At 47.8% G+C, this 15,803-nt stretch overlaps 1 protein-coding gene across 10 annotated transcripts in view; it reads left to right on the top strand.

Moving 5' to 3' along the window:
• GGACT (gamma-glutamylamine cyclotransferase) overlaps window positions 1–15,803 on the top strand; it is a 47,400-nt gene that overhangs the window by 26,345 nt on the left and 5,252 nt on the right. For 7 of the 10 annotated variants that reach the window (XM_065902078.1, XM_065902077.1, XM_065902076.1 and 4 more), the window contains one exon: window positions 9,081–9,135. The exons of the other annotated variants lie outside the window; for them this stretch is intronic. The gene's annotated coding sequence lies outside the window, so the exon portion shown is untranslated. The remainder of the gene's footprint in view (window positions 1–9,080; window positions 9,136–15,803) is intronic. 10 annotated transcript variants of the gene reach the window in all.

The raw sequence follows: 15,803 nt of genomic DNA, 5'->3' as shown, positions 1-15,803 counted from the left end.
TGTTTAAATCTGTTGATACGGTGATTCACTGATTGGTTTTCAAATATTAAACTTAATTTACATTTCTTTGTTGAAACAGTCCTTGGTATTGCTGGATTTGATTTGTTAATATTTATTCAGGACTCTTTTGTGTTTCTGTTCCTAAAAGATATTGGCCTGTAGTCTTCTTTGCTATGAATGTCTTTATTTGGTTTTGTTATCAGGGTAATATTGACCTCATAAAAGGAGTTGTGAAAGTTTCCTTCCTTTTCTATTTTCTGGAAGAGTTTATTTAATATTGGCATTATTTATACTTAAATGTTTGGTAGAATTTACCAGTGAAGCCACCTACCTCTCTGAGTAAAAGTTCATAGATATAGAGCTATTCAGCTTATTTTTTTCTTTAGTGATATTTGACAGTTTGTGTCTTTAAAGGGATTTTTCCACTTTAAGTTTAAAATTTAGTGGTATAAAGTTGTTCACTATATGCACTTACTACCCTTTAATGTTTGTAATATACAGATAGATAGATGTTCCATCTTTTTCTTATACTGATAATTCAAATTGTCTTTCTATTTTGGTTAGAGAGCATAGAAGTAGAGAGACTAGTACAATGATTCTCACATATCTATTACCCAGAGTCAATAATGATCAACATTTTGCCACAGTTCATTAATCCTTTTTTTTTACTTGAAGTATTTTAAAGTTCTACACACTATATTTTACAACTTCTAGATAGTTCAGTATGCATTTCTTAAAAATAAGCATTTTTTAAAATAGAACCCTATGCCTATGCCATTAGCTATTCCTAAAAATATTAACTGTGATTCCTTGGTGTCATCTTTTAATTAGATATATGTCTATAGGATTTTCCTGATTATCTCAGAAATGCCATTTTGTAGTTGACAGGTATAAATTAGAATCCAAACAAGGTCTGCACCTTACCCAGGGCTGTTATGTGACTTAATCTCTTACTCCAGGATGAATCATTTTAATAAAATTTCCTCCCATAGAATGTTCTACATTCTATGGGTGGTTTGCTCCCAGTTGGCTTCTCTCTTCCATGAAGCTTCCAGAAGAGCTTCTTCAGTCTGAGTCACGGTGAAATGACGTGGAGCCTCTGCCCTCCCGGGGACCCCTCCTCGGCTCTCATGCCGCGGGGCGGTGTGGAGCGGGGCGCCTCCCACTTTATAGCCAGGGGAACATCTGCTTCTCTGTACAGCTCAGACCAGGCCACTTCTCTGCCGCCTGGGTCTCCCCCACGTCTGCGTGCTCAGTCATGTCCAACTCTTTGCGACCCCGTGGGCTGTAGTCCGCCAGGCTCCTCTGTCCACGGGATTCTCCAGGCAAGAATACTGGAGTTGGGTGCATTTCCTACTCCAGGGGAATCTTCCCGACCAGGGATCAAATCTTGCATCTCCTGCATTGGCAGGCAGAGTCTTTACCACTGCACCACCAGGGAAATCCCTCGCACTTCTGACCTCCACTTAATTTTGTATCTGTCTTGTTCATGGAGGTTTTCCCTGTGTTTTAAGCCTTGTTCAGCAAATCTGTCTCCTACTCTGATACTGTATGTTTTCTTTAAATGTTACATTTTATGAAAGCATAACACACAGAGAAGTGCAGAGGTCACACAGCTTGATGGATTCCATAACAGGAACACATCCCAGATCAGGTGTCCTTCTGTCCTGACGTCCAGCAGAGAGGTTAGTCAGGCTGTGATTTACCTCCATGTAAATACAAGGTGTTCCCTGGTGGTCCAGTGGCCAGGATTCGCTCCTTTCACTGGTGTGGGCCATGGGTTCAATCCCTGGTCGGGGAATTACTGCAGCAAAAAAAATTAATTGAAAAACTAAATATAATCACATAGTTGTTGTTGTTTTAGTTTCTGAGTCCTTTCTCTTGAGACCGCATGGACTGTGGCCCGCCAGGCTCCTCTGTCCACAGAATTCTCCAGGCGAGAATTACTGGGGTGGGTTGGCGTTCCCTTCTCCCGGGGATCCTCCCCACCCAGGGATGGAACCCGAGTCTCCTGCATCGGCAGGGGGTCTTCACACTGAGCCACCAGGGGAGCCCGTATTCACACCGCGTGTGCTGTTTCTGTCCGACTCTCACTCAGCATCGCTTTAAGGTTTACACGCCTTGCTGCACAGAACAGGCTGGTCCATTCTCATCGCGGTGGAGTGTTCCTCAGCTTAACCCATGTTACTGTTGAGGGACGTGTCAGTAGTGTCTGGTTGGGGCTATTCTAAGTGACGCTGGTCAGAGTATTCTCATCCAAGTCTTTCTGGTGAACCTGCGCCCAAATTTCTGTGTCACGTATGCCTGGAGTGGAGTTGCTGGGCTGTTGCGTCTGCAAAGGCTTAGCTTTTATAGATGCTGCCAAATGGTCTTCCATTGTGGTTGCACTGGATTATTTCTTAAAACGCAGAACTTACCCTGTCTCTTCCCAGGCTTACCTAATACCCTTCATTACCCCATCACGTGGAGGCGAAATCCACCTTCCTTAGCGCCTTCTCCAGGGCTCCCCGCCCCCAGGGGTGCCCAGCCGTTCCCTCCGCTCAGACCACCCTCTCCCCCAACCACCCTCATCCTGTGCCTGCTTGCTGCCCCTTGGAGACTCCGCTCTTCAGGTAGTTCTCTCCTTCGGGACGTGAGGTGTCCCGGTCACTTCATCTCTGGGGAGGAACTCCTGAGGGACCAGGCAGACCTCCAGTAATCTCCCCTCAGGTACCAGCGGGGGAGGAAGACACAGCTCACCCCCTGACCACAGGCGGGGTGGGGAGAGGGGAGAGGCCTGCTTTTCTTGTCCTTAGCTGACACTGCTTTGTTCGTTTTTATAGAAGAAAGTTGTTTGGGGAGAGGAAGGAGACAAAGTTCCTATAAATCAAAAGAAAAAATTGTTAACCACCTCACTAAAACGATCAGGTTGTTCAATTAGGAAAATGGCTGGATAAGCCCAGTGGAGCGTCCGAGTCTTTCTCTTTATTATGATCGAAAAAACCCTGTAAACTTAATCTTAAAAGAGAAGAAGCCCCATGATGAAAAGCAGTTCTGTTATTTTTTAAACAAGTCTGAAAAAGTGGTTAAACTGAACATAGCAATGTTTCTTCTCTGCTGACCACAGGGCATTTTTACATTTTAACTGGCTTTTGGTTTCCCAGGAGTGGCCTGCCTGTTGTTTTTTAAGTGCTTTTGAAAAGCCATAGACAGATCGTGCTTTTTAGTAATATTTAGGGTCCTGACATCTGCCCCCAAATGCCAGAGGTCAAGGTGTGTGAAGGCTGGCGTCCCAGGTCGCGGCGGTCACGTAGCTTTGACTTTGCTTGTTTAATTGGGGACAGAGTGTCTAAGAGGCTTGGATTCACTTGGCTCAGTGCATCCAGCCCCTTGAAAACCCAGTCACTCCACCAAAAGACATTTTTCTGGGAATTTTGGACTCAAGGTATTCTGACTGCCCTTGGCGAGCAGTGATCAGGTGCGTGCTCAGACTCACAGGAATATGAATAAATGGATCCACTTTATGTGAAGTGTTTAAATGCATGTTCAGTAATATGCCGTTAATTTCCTCCCCTACTCCCTTCTTGCTTGTAATTCAGTTTTAATTGAATTTTGCTTGAGCTGGAAAAGCACCGGTAGGGTCTGCACGCTTTGCTCCGTCGCGTCAGACTCTCTGCGACCCCGTGGGCTGTATGTAGCCCAGCAGGCTCCTCTGCCCGTGGGATTTCTCAGGCACAAATATTGGAGTGGGGTGCCATTTCCTTCTCTGCGAATGCTCTGGGGACACTTAACTAATCAAAAAACCCATCAGGCTTAATTTTGAGTTGTGTTTTCATTTTTTAAAGGCTTCTTTAAAGCCGAGGTTGGCAGTGGCTTGGCTTTGACCTTTGAACCTCTTGTTCCTCCAAAGCTGTGAAATACTGCATTAAATATAGGGGACCTGGGCCTAGCTGGGGCCTCCGCTGCGTTTGTTACTATTTTATTCATTCACTTCGGGGGACGCTTGACTTCTAAAATGGTTATTTAGGAGTTGTTTAAATGGGTCTATTTCTCTTCTTTCTGGGAGATTTTGTTAGCACACCACCTATAAGGGAATGGCTTTGTGTGTTATTTCCTAATTGTTCTTCTGTGCTGCTTCTAACTTAAGTTGCATTTCCAGACCCCCATTTCTCACACAAGAAAGCAGACAGTCAGAAACCACTTTAAGTTAAGCATTTAAGCCTTAAAATGTTTCTGAAAAACAAAACCTTTTAAATAGTCCACTAATGGGTAGTGTACACCATTGCTTTCTGCCTGAGTTGTGTCCGAGAAGAAAAAAAAAAAAAAAGATGTTTGTGTGCATACAGAGTCTGGGGGACCTGCTGGCTCTGCAAGTGGCGGGGCTGGGGAGGGGGGCAGGGGGCACAAATGCAGATCCTGACTCCTTCCCCATTGATGGGGGGCTTGCTGCTGGCAGAATAAACATGTTTTGAGCACCTGCCAGCAAGCAAGTTAAAAGCTGCTCCTCTAGCAGGCCTGCAGAACAATATCCTGAGAGGCAGATCATCTGCTGCATCTCCTGGCATGGCCACGGTGGGAAGTCTCTGCTTGGTCGGCCGCCAGTGGACAGGCCCCGGGTGGCTCATGACAGCCGGCGAGGCCTGAGTCTTTCCCCCAGCCCTGGCCCGCAGAGGCCTCTTCGTCCTCGGCGACACCTCAGACTTCTAGCCCCTCCTTCTAGGAGCCCAGGTAACAGCCTCAGAGAAGTCTGTCTGGTTGTGTTGTATGTGGGGTTCCAGAAAACAACTGAATTTTAAGGGGGGCCATTGCAAAGCTGTTTTAGAGCTACTCAATGCTGGTGGAAATTCAAAGGGAAGTTTTTGCTATTGATTAGGGATTGTGAAGTGTGTTGAACTCAGAGAAAAATATAAACTGGTAATAATTACAGGCAGAGTGGCCTATAGATTGCCTTCTTTCCAGATCCCACTGAATCTTTTTTTTCAGTCAGCTTTCTTTGACGTATAATTTACACACAAGCAAACTCTCACATTAAGTGCACAGGTGGATGATTTTGCCAAATATATGCGCCCATGGAACTGCTGCCCTGGTAGAGATAAGAACACCCGCCCCAAACACACACTGGTCTGAGTGCTGTCCCTGGAGGGTGGTTTCTTAGGTTCTGGATGATGGCCTTTCGTGGTGCCTGGACGCTCACCGCGGGGGAGGCTGGGGCAGGGGTGGGGTGACTGGCCCCGAGCCACAGGCTGAGTCCAGAGCGCTTGCTCTGCCTGACCCCTGCCTCCGTGTCTGGCTTCTGAAGGAGGCGGCAACAGAGCCACCAGACTGGACGTGGCTTCCCTAAGTCTGCACCCTGAGCAGCATCTGAGCCTGTGGTTTTTGTGACAAAGAGAATGTGAGAGATTCCCAATAGGCTGAAGGCTGCAGGGTCTCCATGGGAATCTGGAGCGAGAGGGAAACCCCTTGCTTTACTGCAGCAAGTATTTATTAAGTGCCTACTGCACGCCTTGAACTGTGCTGGGTGATGTGGGAAGCATGAAGAGAATGCTAGACCCCTACCCTTGAGGAGCGTTATGGTTTCAACAGTTTAGAGAGAGTGGTTCCAGGCAGAACAAAGTGCAGAATGAAAACATGGGGTCCCCTGTTCAGAAGGCAGGGGAAAATGCTGTTAAAGGTCTTGAATAGGAAGTGTTTTCCTTTCTTTAGTCTCTCCTGATTTAACCGTGTTTACCCGCTGTTTTACATTTTGTTGTGTATTATTTTACTATTATGTTAAATTCTCAGCCTTGAGTTTATCCTTTATCTTTATATTGGACAACTTCAGTTTTAAGTTTAAATGCAAATAAGTCGCTCAGTCCTGTCCGACTCTTTGTGACCCTGTGGACTGTAGCCTACCAGGCTCCTCCGTCCATGGGATTCTCCAGGCAAGAATACTGGAGTGGGTTACCATTTCCTTCTCCAGGGGATCTTCCCAACCCAGGGATCGAAGCCAGGTCTCCAGCATTGGAGGCAGACGCTTTAAACCTCTGTGCCACCAGGGAAGCCCAAATGCAAATATAGGAACATTTAATTCATATGTGGAATCACAGAAATGACAGTATTTTTTAACTTGTGCATACATACATATTTTATTCTTGTCAGAACTGGAAGCTGCTCTGAACTCTCTCACCTGCATTGATTTCCCTTTTCAACACATGCAGGCTCTGCGGACAGTCCGCCGTCGGCCCCCAGTGCTGGGCCCCCAGAGACCGAGGACGGGGACCGGGGCCTCTGCGGGTCGCCCTGCCGTCCCTGTGCGTCTCCTGTGTGTGCCGGCCTGCTCCGGGAGGGCCGGTGGAAGGAAGGGGGGCAGGCTCTCCTGCCGGTGTTGGCGTGAACACTGCCTCCTTCTGCGTTCGGAGCGGCCTCTGCCCGGAAGGGACAGGCGTCCTCTCCGGGCTGCCCCGGGCGTGGATGGAGACGCGGCCTCGGCCGCGCTCCGAGCCTTGCTGAGCCCCCTCGCGGGTCCACCAGGACTCCGCCCTGCGCCGCCGGGGCTGCGCGGAGCTGCTCTGCGGGCCAGGCGGCGGCAGTGCCGGCCCGGGCTGCGCGCACACAGCGCAGCTTCGGAGCAGATCGCTAAGGGTTCCAGGACAGGGCCGCCGCACGTGCCGATCCCCGGCAGGCCGCCTGCGGGCTGCTCCGCGCCTGGGGAGCGCCCGCGGGGGCCGGAGGGCTCAGGGCGGAAGTGGCGCTGGCGGGGTGTTCCGGGCCCTGCTGCCGGGCGCCCCCGCGGCTGGGCGGGAGGCCTCGAGAGGGCACCTGGCAGAGCCTCCGCCGGGCGGGCAGGAGGGGCGAAGGCAGGCCTGCAGCCGCCGACCGTGGACCTCCCTTCATCTGTCTCCTGCCTGTAAACCAGTGAGGTGGGGAGGGAGAATGAGCGCGTCGGTGACGGTCCAACCCGGGCCACACAGCAAAACTGCCCTCAGTCCTGCCAGTGGCGCGTTTCCCCTCAGAGCCGCCGGCGGGCCCGCAGGCGGGGCCTGGCTTCCTGGGGGTCCGGCTGCGGGCGGGACAGGCGTGGGTGCCCTCCCCGAGGCAGCCCCGCCGGCCTGGGGCGCTCCCCGGGCGAGGGCCACCTCGTCTCCCCGCAGCTCCCTGTTTCAGAGATGGCATCGGTGGCCGTTAGAGCGGCATTAAGTTTTCCTTAGGAGTGTCTGGCATGGGCAGGGCTGGACGGCGGCCCCGAGGGGCGAGGGGACCCGGGAAGGCTGAGAACCTGCGCGGCGGCCGCGAGTGTGGACCAGCCTCCTGACTTCAGAGGCGCCGTGTCCCCGGCCGCGCACGGTTCCGGGGTCTCCGGCGGCAGGAAGCCCTGGGCGAGGAGGGGCATCAAAGCGGCCGCCGGGCCCGGGAGGGGCGGCCGAGCCGGGGCAGAGGTCGAGCGGCTTGTTTTCCCACCTGTTTCCTACAGCCCTGGGAGCTGCTGAGGGATTTCCGTGTAACTGGAGCAGACACTCGGCGTCTCTCGGGGAGAGGAATGTTAGGGGGGAGGGCGGTGCCCGAACAAGAGGAGCGCACATCACGCGCGCGTGACTGAGGCCCGCGGCCACGGCTCTAGGGGGAGCCGCGTGTCGCACACGAGGTCGACCGAGGAGCGCTGACGACACGGCCGCCGGGGAGGCCGCGGGGAGTGGCGGTCCCAGGCTGGGCCTGCGCCGGGCCGGCCGTGGCAGAGCCGCTCCTCGGGCCGCAACTCTCTGCGACCCAAGCGAGTCGTTGCTCCTGCCTTTTCCAGCGCGCTCTGATCCAACCCTGACGGCAGGCAGGCGGTGCTGTTCATGGCTTAAGGGTTTATCACTTAGAAACCATGACACGCAGACCTTACTGTTTTCTCTAACTCTGCGGCATTGCCTCATGTCATAACATATTAATCCAGCATGAATATTTTGTAGATACGCCTCTTTTCTAAAGGTTGTTTTCATGTTAGACGCTGGTGTCCATTTACGTCGTTTTGCAGAATTTAACGAGAGTTAAATATTGGCTTTTTTCTATTTGGTTCACCTGGCATGTGTGTGTTTCTAAATATGGTGCCGGCGTGTACAACAGGTCTAATTCATAAACTAGCAGATTAAACTCTTGAATGAAATCCTGCCTTTTTACACTCTTGCCACCAGGTGGCTAAGAAAAAATATTAGGCAGGAAAAAAAGCAACAATTATGTGAAGGACTCATAATTACTTTCAATTTCTCCTTCAGCAATGAAATAGGACACTCTAGATGGACTCTGTTTCAGTAAGAAAACTGCTGAGTAAGTGACAGAGGGATTTCAAGTAGTGCCAGACCAGATGGACATGTCCATGAATATTTTTGTTTTCTTAAAGATTGACAATGTTAAACTCACCAAATTTTGCTGAAGTTAAACTTTTTGAGACTCTCTCTGAGCCTGTTCCACCTCTGGGCTGACCCCTGGACGTCCACATTATTCCTGATCTGTTGGACTTGAGACGAGGGTTTGGCTTTTGGGCTTCAGGATTCCCGAGGGGAGGGTGACTAAGCCCTGATCACAGCAGGGCCTCCCGGTCCAGGCTTCATACATCAGTAAAGTTGTCTGCAGAAACAGAGTTCATTTAGAATCTGCTCTAAAACCCCCAAAAGTAAGATGCACCAAGTTGAATGTTAATTCCTGTGTGTCCCTTTTCATTGATTCTTTATATTAATGGTAAGATACTAGAGGGAAATCTATGCATGGGGGTGGTGACATGACAGGGTAGAAACTCCTTCAGGCTTCTCTTCATGAAACAAATGCATCGATTACAGACCGCACCAGGTGACAGAACCCTACCCGCCGCCCCCACTGCTGCAGCATCCTGACCTGGACCTCGTCCAGTAAACGCACAGCCCCACCAGTTTCTCACCAGTTGCTCCTGTGGCCGCTCCACTTGCGCCTTCGCTTTGCCCTTCAGTGCTCTAATTTATTAACTTTGACAAGTAACCTCTTGTTGTACAGGATTTTATTCGCAATTCATTTTTCTGATTCAAAGTGAACATGAGTGCCTTAATCCTCTAATGGGAATTAATTGCTTGTTTCAGTGCTTAACTCTGATCCCTTCTCAGTCCCCACAGGGACGAGGCTCTTCCTGAAGGATCTGTGTGTGTTGTTCAAAACACAGTCAGAAAGGTAATGATGTTTTTCTTGTGAAGGGAGCCAGAAATGCAGAATATTAATTTTTTTTATTATATAAGTAGTATTCTTAAACTAATATTAAATGGAATATAATTCAGTAGAGAAAATGTAGAAAATTAGAATTCTTTCCTTCTATCAGGCTACAGTATTTCCTAAAAAAGAAGGTTGACTTTTTATTGCCAGGTTTTCTTTTATGGAAATAAGCCAGCCTCTTCTGCAGAAGAAAGTTACTGAACTGATTTTCTACAGAGTTGGAATCAACACACTGGCCTACCCACGATCATTTCTATGTAATGTCACCTTCCCGGGTATTGGCCTTGGTTTTACAAAATTAAGGTCATGGCTAATGTTTGATTCCCCTCTCCCATTTATTATGTAGAATATTCTTTTCTGTTTGATTTGTAAGGGGCTTCCTTGAGAAGAATATAAGCTAGCAGATATGTACGATCTTGCTATAGGAAGCAGTTGGGGTGGAGAACTTCGGTGGGAATACAGTCACAGGGAAGAGGGAATTAACCTTCAGTGGGTCCCGAGGCCTGGCAGAGTCAGGAGAGATTAGCTTTTCGGGAGACAGATGAATGAATGCAGTTTTAAACAGCAGGCACAGACGCTCAGAAAGCTGAACGTGCCCAGAGACCACACGTGCCAGGTGGAAGAGGCGGGAGTTTGATTCAGGCCCGTCCCAGTACCACAGTGCCCTTCAGTGGGCCGACCTGGAGCACCTCTTTCACGTTAGAGAGGAACAACCTTCAGTTGCTCTGGAAAAGCCCACACGCTCACCTACACCTCCAGTGTTATTTACTGAACCAAGTCCTTACACTTTATCCCAGACTGCGACCCTAACCCGGGGCCGCGGAAGGACCTCCGTGGCAGGAGGAGGGTGGAGTGGGGGACACAGTAATGTGTGAGTCTCAGAGAGCAGTGCCCCCTTCCGCAGTGGCAGCGCCACCCCCCGATGCTGGCGCCTCCGGAGGGGCCCGGTGTGTTCCGAGGTAGCCCTGCCTGCAGGCTGGGAGGACCTGGCCAGTGTGATAGTCTTTGCACGTGTTCTGTTGGCTGTGACCCTCCCAGCAGCCCTTGGAAGTCAGCTGAACATGATGGACAAAGACCAGAGTATAGGGCAACAAGGAACTGGAAAGAGAAAAACTAAACCCAAAGCTAGCAGAGGAAGGAAATAATAAAGGTTAGAACAGACATGAATAGAGAAAAATCAATGAAACCAAGAGTTGGTTTTCTTAAAAGAGCAAAAAATTGACAAATGTTTAGCTAGATTAAGGAAAGAAGAGACGATATAAATAAAATCGGAAATGAAAGTGAGAACATTAAAACCCATTTTACAGAAATGAAAAGGATTGTAAGAGAATACTTACGAATAATTGTATGGCAATAAATTGGTAACCTAAATGGATAAATTCCTAGAAACACACACCTCACTAAGACTGAATCATGATGAAACAGAAAATCTGAATAGACCTATTACTAGCAAGGAGATCAACTTGGTAATCAAGAATCCCTCCACAATGAAAATATGAACCAAAATAAGAAAATAAGAGCTTCACTGTTGAATTCTACCAAACATGCAAAGAGAATCAGTGCCAGTTCTCCTCAAATACTTCCTGAAAATTTAAGAGGAGGGAACACTTCCAACCTCGTTTAGTGAGGTTAGCACTACCCTGATAACCAAAGCCAGAAAAAGACACTATACAAAAAACACAAACCAGTATCTCTGATGAAAACTGATGCAAAAATTCAAAACAAAATACTAAGAGAGAATTCAGTGACACATTAAAAGGATTATATACCATGACCAAGTGGGATTTACTCGTGCAATGCAATGATGGATCAACATATGAAAATCAGTCAGTATATACTGTAGTATAATGTACACTACATTAACAGAATTAAGGGAAAAAACACATTTGAATTGATACAGAAAATCATGTGACAAGATTCAACACTACCTCATGGTAAAAGCATTTAATTAGGAATAGAAAGAAATTAATTAGACCATCCTAATAAAGGCTGTATACAATAAACCCACAGCTAACATACACTTAATGGTGAAAAAGCTTTTCCTCTAAGATCAGGAACAAGACAGGGATGTTTGCTTTTACCACTTATTTTTAGTATAGTGATAAAAAATAATAATAGACATCCAAATTAGGAAGAAGTGGAATTCTCTCTGTTCTCGTGATCTTATGTAGAAAATCCTAACATTTCCACAAGAAAACTATTAAGACTAATAAATGAATTTAGCGAAGTGGCAGGCTAAAATGAGTACACAAAAATCAGTTGCATTTGTATACATTAACAATGAACACTCTGCCTCCAAATTTTCCACTTAAAATTACATGAAAAGAATCAAACACGAATAAACTTAACCAAGGAGGTGAGAGACTTGTACACTGAAAACTACAAAACATGATCAAAAGAAATGAAATAAATGGAAAGACATCTCATCTTCATGGATTACGACTTAAATTATTAAGATGTCAGTACTACCTAAACAGATTTAATGTTCTTGTCAAAATTTCCAAATAGTATTTTTCTTTCAGAAATAGAAAAATCCATCCTGAAATTCATATGGAATTTCAAGGAACTGCAAAAGAGCAAAGCAATCTACAGGGAAAAACCAAGTTGGAGGCCTCATGTGTCCTGATTCCAAAACATACTCCAAAGCTACAGCAGTCAACATAGTGTGATGCTGGCATGAAGACAAATTCAGTTGACCACAATGAAAGTGAAAGTCGCTCAGTCGTGTCCGACTCTTTGTGACCCCATGGACTGTACAGTCATGGAATTTTCTGGGCCAGAATACTGGAGTGGGTAGCCTATCCCTTCTCCAGTGGATCTTCCCAACCCAGGAATCAAACTGGGGTCTCCCGCATTGCAGGTGGATTCTTTACCCACTGAGCTATCAGGCAAACCCTATTGAACACAATAGAAAACCTACAAATAAACCCTTAGATGTGTGGCCAAATGATTTTTTGACAAAGGTGGGAAGACCAGAGGGGTGAAAGACAGTTTTTTTCAGCTGTTGGAAAACTGGGTATCTATATGCAAAAGAATGAAGCTGAACCCCTACTTTATCTACATGATACACAAAGATTAACTCAAAATAGCTAAGTCTTCAACATAAGAACTAAAACTATAAAACTCAGGAGAAGATACAGAACAGCAGCTTTATGACACTGGACTTGGCAGGGGTTTCTTGGCTATGACACCAGAACTATAGGCAATAAAAGCAAAAGTTGGGTGACATCAAAATTTAATCTTTGTGCAGCAAAATACAAAATCAACAGAGTAAAAAGGCAGCCTATGAAATGGGAGAAAATATTTGCATATCATATATCTAACAAAAGGTTAATATTCAGAAGATCCAGATAACTCCTATGACAACAATGAAAAACAATTGGATTAAAAACAGGCAAAGGACTTGGGAGGGGGGACCGGGATGGGGAGCACATGTAAACCCATGGCTGACTCACGTCAGTGTGTGGCAAAGACCTCTACAATATTGTAAAGCAGTTAGCCTCCAACTAACAAAAATAAATGAAAAAAAATACTAAAAAAATAAAAACCAGGCAAAGGAATTGAATAGACATTTCTCCAAAGAAGATATAGCCAACATGAAAAGATGTTTAAAATCACTAATCATTACAGAAATGCAAATTAAAACCCACAAAGAAGCAAAATGAAAAGACAACCCACAGCATGGGAGAAAATATTTGCAAATGAAGAAATCAACAAGGGATATTAATCCCTCAAAAATACACTAATATCAAAAAACAAAAATAGGCAGAAGACTTATACACTTCTCCAAAGATGACATACAAGTGACACATGAAAAGATGATCAGCATCACTAGTTATTAGAGAAATGTGAATTAAAACTGTAATGAGGTATTACCTCACACCAGTCAATATGGCCATCATCAGAAAGTATACAAGCAATAAACACTAGAGAGGGTATGGAGAAAAGGGAAGCCTTCGCTACTGTTGGTGGAAGTGTAAATTGGTACCGCAACCATGGAGAACAGTATGGAGGTTCCTTAACAACTAAAAACAGAACTACCATATAATCTAGCAATCCCACTCCTGGGCATGTATCTGGAGAAAACTAACTCAAAAAGATATGTGCACCCCAGAGTTCACTGCAGCACTATTTACAGTAGCCAAGACATAAGCAACCTAAATGTCCCATTGACAGAGGAATGGATAAAGAAGATGTGTGTGTGTAAACGTATGGAATGTTAATCATAAGGAAGGAAATAATACCATTTGCAGCAATATGAATGGACATAGAGATTATCATAGTAAGAAAGACAAATATATGATGTCACTCATGGACTCTAAAATATTATACAAATGAACTTATTTACAAAACAGAAACAGACTCTCAAGTTTTGAAAATAAACCTGTGTTTACCAAAGGGGAAACTTGGGGGAGGGGGGTGATAAATTATAAACACAGGATTAACATATACTACTATATATAAAATAGGTAACCAATAAGGATTTACTGTATAGCACAGGGAACCCTACTCAACATTCTATACTGATCTATATGAGTAAAGAATCTGAAAAAGGATGAATATATGAATAACTGAATCACTTTGCAATACACCTGAAACACTGTAAATCAATTATACTCCAATAAAATTTTTTTAAAAAAATCCTTAATGAGATACTACCTCACACACCCTTTAGGATAGCCACTATTTATTTAAAAGAGAGAGAAAGAGAAAGGGAGGGAGGAGGAAGGAAATAACAAGCACTGGTGAGCCTGCAGAGACAGGAACCCTTGGGCACTGTAGGTGGGAGCATTAAATGGTGCAACTGCTATGCAAAACAATACAGAGGTCCCTCCACAAAATTAAACACAGAATTACCGTATGATCTAGCAGCACGTTTCTAGGTATACATCCAAACAAATTGAAAACAGGATTTTGTAGAGATCTGTGTACCCATGTTTATGGCAGTATTATTGCAATAGCGAGGAGGTAGAAGGAACCCAAACATCAAAATGTGGCATCCGCCTATGAGTATCATTCAGCCTTAATTTAGGAAGGAGATTATAACACACACTACAGCATGGATGAACCCCGAGGACACTATGCCAAGTGAAATAAACCAGCCACAAGAAGGTAAATACTGTGTGCTTTCACTTAAATGCGGTACCTCCTGTAGTCAAGGCTCATGGAAACCAAAAGTAGCCTGGGACTGCCAGGAGGGAGAGCTGGGAGTCACTTCTACAAGACCGGGAGCTCTGGAGACGCGACCAGTGGTGGTCGCCGCGGTGTGACTGTACGCGGTGCTACTGAACTGTACCCTGAGAGATGGCTAAGAGGGTGAATCTCACATTTTGTGTGCTGTACAGCCTTTTTAAATCTAAAAACCAGTTCCTTCTCTATTTTTCCTCTACCTTGGGAAGTGGGGGGCGGGGGGAGAAGAGTCGAGAGAGGTCGGGTCCCTCACGGACCCCTGCTGCCACTGCAGAGCCTGCGGCCTTCCGAGAATGGACCTGACGGGTCACCCAGGCGTCCAGCGCCCAGCGCACCTGGGCGCAGCTCCCGGTGCTGACCGGTTGAGCTCTGGGCGCGGAGCCCCCGACCTGAGCCACTGTCTGCCTTCCCTCGCGTGTTCAGCAGGGCGGACGCCACCCCTCTTAGGGGCCGATGCGGCTGCGCACGCTGACATCCAGGCTTTTAGCGCAGGACCCGCAGAGACCCAGCACCACCGTGAACGCGGCTGGGAGTCGGCCAGCCCTCCTGGGCACGCCGTCCTCTGCCGTCTCTGACCAGACCTTCTTGCCCTCCCCCTCCTCCTGGGTGAAATATTCCTTTTCTCACTTTGTGGTTGAAGCAGCTTGTGCCGAGAACCTGCTCCGTCCTGGCGCCTCCCCGCTGTCCCTCCGCAGCCCAGACCGCTTCCGGGGGCTCCAGACGGCGCCGCGGCCACCCCACGCACAACCCGTCCCTGCCGCCCCACTTCTGCTCCAGGCACTCTCCTGCTCCCTCCTGGCTCCTCTGTTTGAAGCTGCCTGTTAACGAGTCAGTCTGGCTCCCCTGGGCCTTCTCACCGGGCAGGCGGTGTCTCGTGTGCCCCCTGGGCTCAGCCCGGGGCCTCGGGGCGCGCAGCCTGCTGCCCGCTGAGCGCCGCGCGGCCTCGCCCTCTCCTGCAGCCGCTGCCTCTGGTCCCCTGCTCCGACCTGGCAGAAGCCAGGTCCCCACCACCAGCCTCTGTGCCCACGGCTGCTGCATCACTGGCTTTCCCCTGGCAGCCTTGGTGACACGCATGTCCCCGGTACCCTGGTGAACTCTTCTCGCCAGCCCCCGCAAGCAGCCACGCTTCCTTCCTGTCCACCTTGAGCCTCCGCGAAGGCCTGGGGCTGGAGCCCGGGGCCTGTGACGGAGCGCCCGGTGGTGCAGCAGAGGAAACAGGTCCCTTTCTCCCTGCTTTGTCCCCAAGCGCCACCGCCATGACCCCTAAAGACAAAAGATGAGAGAGCGGACGCAATTCTGGAAGACAGCAGAGAGACAAGTGGTGGCTGACGGCACCCAGGGGCCCGGAAACCTAAGTCCCGGCGGGGAGCCAGCCGACCAGGGCCCTGGACACGAGAGAGTGAGGGCAAGGGGTGGGGGGCAGTCTGTGCAGGGAGCAG

The sequence above is a fragment of the Muntiacus reevesi genome, chromosome 11 (assembly GCF_963930625.1).
Source record: "Muntiacus reevesi chromosome 11, mMunRee1.1, whole genome shotgun sequence".
Taxonomy (NCBI): domain Eukaryota; kingdom Metazoa; phylum Chordata; class Mammalia; order Artiodactyla; family Cervidae; genus Muntiacus; species Muntiacus reevesi.
The sequence above is the reverse complement of the archived record's forward strand: the minus strand, read 5'-3'. Positions and strand labels throughout refer to the sequence as shown.